This window comes from Macrosteles quadrilineatus, unplaced genomic scaffold (genome assembly GCF_028750875.1).
Source record: "Macrosteles quadrilineatus isolate MER2022 unplaced genomic scaffold, UCM_ALF_1.0 Scaffold_1__1_contigs__length_201487025, whole genome shotgun sequence".
Taxonomy (NCBI): domain Eukaryota; kingdom Metazoa; phylum Arthropoda; class Insecta; order Hemiptera; family Cicadellidae; genus Macrosteles; species Macrosteles quadrilineatus.
Window position 1 is genome coordinate 6,190,971 of NW_026542594.1, and position 7,415 is coordinate 6,198,385.

Genomic DNA, 7,415 nt, shown 5'->3' on the forward strand with positions numbered 1-7,415 from the left:
TTTAGTCAAATATCACCAGGAAACGTACTCTAATATCAAGTTTCTTGACTTTATCTTTCAAGTAAAACTTATAAAACATGGTATTTTTGTAAGGCTTTTAAAACTTTCTACGACTTTTTCCATAGGTTTTCTAATGTATTTGATCAATAAAACGACATTAACAAAAATAACACAAACATATGTAAAAATACGGGGTTTTTTCAAAATTACATGAAATGTACTAAACATACAACAGATGTGTAATTTTAAGACGTATATAATGTAAAATCATCTTCCAAACAAAAGAAAACCTTTTCCAATCCGACAAACAGTATGTAAAATACATACTTTAGAAATCCTTTGCCACCATATTGATGACGTCATAGCCGGAAAACGTGGGGGATAGGAGGTAAAATGTCTAGACATTTTACATTTTAAGTTTGCCCTTCAAGAGTCAGCTGCTGGACCTTAGCTTATGGTACTAATAATTTCAATTTTAGTATAACCAGCTGAGAGAGTATTCCGTTTTATTCTCTCATTAATTTCACTACTTGACATTGGCCTAATTTGTTATTCCTCTTTGTAGTACATTATTCTCAATGGTATCATTCTGATTGTTCTTTTATTTTGGCCTGTATACACATATATTGCAATCATATTTACATTCGTGATTCATGAAATAAAATAATGATCAGTCGGTAGTAATGGTGGAATAGCATGTCATAAAGCGCAGGTTAAATTTTTGAAAGTTTGTAAGCATATTATGTCGAAAATGGCTTTTTCTGACTATGCCACTGGTCTAAACTTACTTTTACGCATAATTTAGTTATACCATTAACTATGGATACAGAAGGTTATACCCTAAGTAAGTAAGTATAAACATGTTTCTTGGAGCCGGTTCTGAGATCGAAGTAAAAAAATTTCAAGGTTTAGTTATAGTATAAATTAGGATAGGATAATGGTTTTAGTAAACAAGCGAACATAGAGCGTAAAAACCTGCTTGTCCCCTAACTGATGAAGACAGCTGGCATTTCGGCCCTTGGCGTAGCTATCAGCCTCTAATAAAAAAAACGGCTAAAAAATCTTTGTATCTTTGTCGTGTGGTTACGAATGATTGAAAACTGTATACCGAAGTTTAATTTTACCCCTTTAATAAATGTGCATTCTTTTCCATGGTAAATACAGTTTACTATTGAATTAAGAACAAGTGAAAATTTAAATTCACTTCACACAACAAATGAATGACAATTGAAAATATAAACAAATGAATGTGAATTGTAAAATTCATTCTTTACTTAAAGATTATTTAATATTTTGGCTATATTTTGGGGTTTTTCCGTCATAATAGAATTCTGGATATGTTTTTGTCAGAGCCATGCATAGAAATTAATATCAATGTATTTTGTGTAAAGTACATTATTCAATATATTATTGAATAAAACAGAATCCAGGCAAATTAGAATTCTCATTTCACATCGATGTATAAAACGATATTCAAATAGTTTCTCTGTGCTATTAATGCATCAAACATATTGCTTATTCTAATTCCATACAATGCATTCCATTTAATTGCCGTTATGCATCAATGATTGATGCATTGAACATTTAAATCGATAAAATTGCAATACCGTACACTATAAATTTATAATAACACTACTACACAAATTTTTAAAGATGGATCTTCATACACAATATTACTAGGTAAAATTTTGTTTTTTATTATCAAATTGCAACGTGACGAGTTTTAGCGAATTTCCCTGTAGGGATGTAGCTATTACCGTAGGTGGCATGGTAAGACCTTAGCCCGGGACCGATTTACTTTTTCATTTTGATGTCCCCAGAGGGCAAAAACACCATTCGTTCAAATTTTTATATATGTATATATATATATATATATATATATATATGTCCGTGAACAACTTGAGTAATTTTTGTCCGATTTTGATGAAATTTGGTTTAAAGGTGTAAAGCGGGATAAACTTGAATGAGTTCGCGAACCAGCATGATCGGACTATGGGAATGGGGGTTATGGGGGGTTTTATAGGGTAAAAATTGGTTTTTACCATTTTTGACTCTAAAAACACAAAATTTCACAATTTCTTTCAAAACCATTTTGTAGAGCGTAAAAAACCAATAATTCAGTATATTGAAGTGTTATCGTGCGCCTAATGGTTACGGAGAAAATTCAAAAAAATTGTAATTTTAAAATTCCAATGTTATTCTTATGGAGAATAAGTCAACTGTTGTAGTTTGCTTGTTTATGAACATATTTTGATTAAATTTGGAAAATACATTAATTTCTTACTAAACTACAGTACCTATTAACATTTTACATTTAAAAAACACTTTTTTACCCTCCCTGTTGCAGCAAACCTAAGTACTCGTTAAACTAATTTTTTTTTAAATAGGCAATACAAGTGATATTTTTAAGGAGACATTTTAGTGTAAATCCAATCAGGCAAATGGGAATTCGCTAAGTCTGCAGGTTTGCTGCGGCGGGGGTATTTTTCTTTTACGAGGTACACAACCTATTTCCATGGTCAGGTTTTGCCTAATGAACAAATATTGGGTATTGGGTATTTAGTGTGCTAGAGTATTGGACCTCGGAGTGAGAGGGACGGGTTCAATTCCCGGCATATCCATAACACTTTAATGGGTTTGGACCGCTTTCCCCTAAAAGCGTTTAAACCACGTAATCCTATGTAAATATGTTGACTAAACATTGTCCTGAAATATGGTTCTTCAGAAATATAAGTTAATTTTGAAACTTCAAATGCAATGATTACATGGTTTTACAATATTTATTTAGTAATCATACTAAACACTGAGTTGTACAAACTCTTGTTAACTAATCAATCTCCAAGGGAGATTTTGTTTTTAGCCTAATATATTGTATGTCATACCATCAAAGTATAATGAACCACATAGTCAATCAGTACAGTATGAACTTACCACTGATACAATTAGGTCCATACCACCTCATGATCCCAGTGATTAGAGGTTCCTCCACATTCTAGCAACGGATAATGGTAAGATTGGCTGAGGCATAAAAAACCATTAAAGATGGAACGAAAATACACTTCTGATTTAAAGAGTTATAGCTGTATAAAATATACCTAATATGTATGTCGTTTGTTTGTTTTAATATTTACAACTAAATTCAATCCTGATAAAAGTACAAATCTTTTCTTTTCTTTTACCTTGTTCGTTTTTGAACCAACATACATGGGACAAAAGTAAACAAACAAGTAAACTCATACAAAGTCAGTGGTTTGATCCGATATCACCAGCCTCACGATGTTGACACTACAGATTGTTTGCCCACATGTGTAGGTATACGTTTATGTTAGTACTGTAGTGTTGAGTGCAAATTCTACCCTAATTTGATGATTTCATGCATGGCATATTAACCTCGCTGTAACTCTAGAACTGTTAATATAGTAGTAGAACTGTAGTAATTTAGTAGTAGTAGTGTAGTATGTCTATAGAATGACACATAATAAAATAGATTGTAATTTGGCTGTGTACATAATTTATCAATTTACATCCATACGTTAAAAACTTACAGTGTATTTGTGCTTAAAAAAACAAAAACATAAACAAATACCCCCACCGCAGCAAATGCGCTGACTATGTAACCTCAGTAGGCTACTCATGATTGTATTGTAAAAAAATTCCTTAAACATGTAAAATTTATTTTATATTCAAATTACATAAGATTCAACGAGTACTTAAGTTTGCTTGTACGGGAAAGTAAACAAGTGTTTTTTTTATAAAATTCTAATATCTTAGGATGAAAAAATCTTCATAAAAAAAATAAACATTATTTGAATACATCCAAAAACAAGCAAACTGCAATATACTTATCCGCATCATGGGATATGTACAAAAAGAACTACATGGAAATACTGTAACAATATACTATAAAAATATACAATAAATACTGTAACTTGTACAACAGTGATTAAGTACACACAATTCTTTGTTTTATAGCTCTACACGATTACTGCAAAAAAAATAGGCATTTCCATGTTTAAAGAGAAAATAGCAAAAAACATTAAATAACAAAAATAATTACTCCCATAACCCAACGTATCAATTACCTTATTCTTTTGGTTTATGGACCTGGTTATCCAGCTATACACATTATTGCCAAATAAAAGACTTCACTAAAATTACTCAAGTAATCGTGTTACATGGCTACAAACACACTCACACGCGCTCGCGCACACAAAGTAGAGAGACGCAACAAATATTTATATACATGTACAAACCCATGACCATTAAATTAACAACAAAAATAATTTTAAGATTATATAATAAGTTTTACAATTATACCTTCAATTATTTTTGTATTATTTTAATTGATCTATTATTCGCCGTTGGAGCTACGAACTTTGAACGGGCGTAATCCAATCACTACTGCAATGTATTATGACACATAGATTTATCTAACACAAGACACCCTGCTTAAGATTTTCCCACTGCATGTCATGTCATTACGAAAAAACTTACTAAATTAAATTTTTAAGCAAGAAGTTTTGTTAGTTTGAATGATTTTATATAAATTTATCACTTTTCCAAAGCCTACGAAGAAGTATTTTAACACTTATTTTATTATATCGGTAGAAGATAATTTACCATACAAGACCATATGTTTCGTTAGGTCTACATATTTTTTTTTAAATGCGATTAATATAACACATATTTTCTAAATAGTATAAAACCAATAGGAGATTTATTACTCCAACTTATTTTGTATGAATTAAATTAATAATAAACAAATATTCTATATTAAATATTCCAAAAGAATGTTTGTTAGAAGAAATCTAAAATTTTAGTTAACATTAGCCTTGATAACATTATGTCCATATTTCGTCACGTATGACATTGGGACCAGCACTTTGGTTTACAAAATGTTTGAATTCTCCTTACTGTATAACCTAATAGAATAATCTTTATAGTTAGTCACTCCATAACAGTGTTACAGGTGAGAGTAAATTTATAATATTCTATAACCTAAGATGCTTTCATATAAAGAGTTTTAAAAATTTCTTATTAGAGATTATCTGATTATGAATTTTGGATTTAAAGAAGAAATAAATCCAATGATACAAAAATTTGAGAAGAAAATACCATTGATTGAACAGTAAATACATGATATCATAAATGGAAAATGTTTTATATCAAATAGAATTAAATTAGTTCATTGCATATTAGAGGTACAGAAAAAAAACTTCAGGAAATGCTCAAGTTTCTTATAATCTTTTAAATGTCATGGAAAACTCTACACCAGACTCATCTTCACATCTACCCAATTGAATTGACTATGGGATAAGAAGAAGAATCCGTGAACACGGCCAATATCTTCATTAAAAATAAATTAGGAATATGATATTTTGTAAATCAATGCAACAAGGCTATTTCCGGTGAACATTACATTATGCATTACAAAACATTACATATGTTCTTTAACAAAGATTATTATTAAAAATCGTATTACACTTAGCTACGGGGAAAATGTTTTCCACCATAATTATTATTCACTGTGAGGAAAAAGTAATGTTACTGGTCTAAAATATAATTCTAAACAATAACATTTCTATATATATTTGATTCAAATGAATATGTTTATGTTTGTTAGTTCATACAACCAATTAAACAAATGATAAAGACCGATAGTTTGGAGATGGATATTAAACGGTTTATCTGTTATTTATTTCAATAAGTCAAAATGTTAAGTAAATATTGAATGAACCCTACTATCTCCAGAGGCTGTGTTACTAAGTGAATAAACCACCACAACTGCCAGATAACTGTCAATCATTGAACCTAACGATGAAAAAATTCAGTTTCACATCGTAGCTTTTGTAATGTTTTTTCTGTACTGAATTAGATGACAAATTTAAAGTACAAACTTCGAGTTATTGAGTTTAATTGAGGTAGAGGTTGTAATATAGTTTAGTTATTTGTTATAGTAATTAATTATTTTAGTAATGAAAAGTATAGTTTTATGTATGGATGAGTTGATTTTTTAAACCGATGTAGTACACTAAAACGGGATTTACTGATTTATCTTTTATCACAGTTTTATCATATTAGAATCTATAGAATTCTACAGAAATAACGCCACTGGATTTATACGTGTATAAAAAAATGATTTATTTTATTTGTGATTTATTTTAGCAATAATGCCGCAGACCTTTTAAAAAGGCCATTTTGCTTATCAGCATTCTCATATTGTACTCTACATATTCACGTATATCTAATCAAATTTTTCTTTACATATCGAGAATTGACTTTAATTTAGCTTATAACAATATTAAGTTTAAAAGTCCTAAGCAATTTTCAAGGCAAACTATTTACTTTTATTTCGAGTCACGTTACTTCTATTAAAAATTGCTATCTGTAATTTAAGGTTTTAGTGACCTGTTTCCCACGTAGAGTTCATTTATGTATTCAATATTTTAAATATTAAACATTGAGTGCCTATCCCCCTATCGGTTTTTTAAATAATTAATAGAGTGGTTACTAAATCTGTTCTAAACAGGTGATTGTGAAAGGCAGGTATATTTTACTAAGCTAACAGAACATTTCAGTAAATTAAAAAATTTAATGGTAAGTAATGATCATATTTTATTGTACATAAGCATTTCATTGCAAATGTCTAATTATGGAGCTTAATGTCCAGGATCAATTTAATGATTCAGATATAACTTAATTATGAGCAGATATTGGAGGTTTCCATTTCCATTTAATTATCAATGACAGAAAACCAAGATGGTTGGCAACCATTATATTTGGCGTAAATAAATATACGGGTTTCAATTAGATCCTGGTGATCCTCATTTTAATTAGAATCAATTGTAATTGGTCCGAAAAGCTGTCAATTAAACATTTTCAATATAGAGGGTAGGTTAATACAAAATGAATATCTTTCACGCTTAAAATATCTTTCACACTTGTATAACTTGTATACAATATTAGTTGCCCTATTTTACACAAGTTAGTAGTTTATGTACCATAATTACAATAAAAGGATTATGCTCTGTAATGTGAATCATGAATAACATTTCAATATTAATAATTATCTTTCTGCATATTATCTAGAATTTTGTGTTGGTGTATTTAATTTATTTTTTAGCAGCATGACTTTTTAATAAAACACTATTACTCGTACTGAGAAACTAGATATCCTAATGTTTCTGTAATAAATATCAGCTTGCAATATAAGATTTATAATCACTTTATAATAACTTTATAACAACGTTTGTCTTTTATAATATATCTGTATAGTCATAACAATAACTAATGTAGGTGTTGCTTGAATTCGAGCAATTGCGAAGTATTACAGGTGTTTTTCTTTTTAACAAATAACGGTCATAATTAATTTCCGATTACTTTGAAAGGGTTGACTGAAAGATTTTGGAAATACT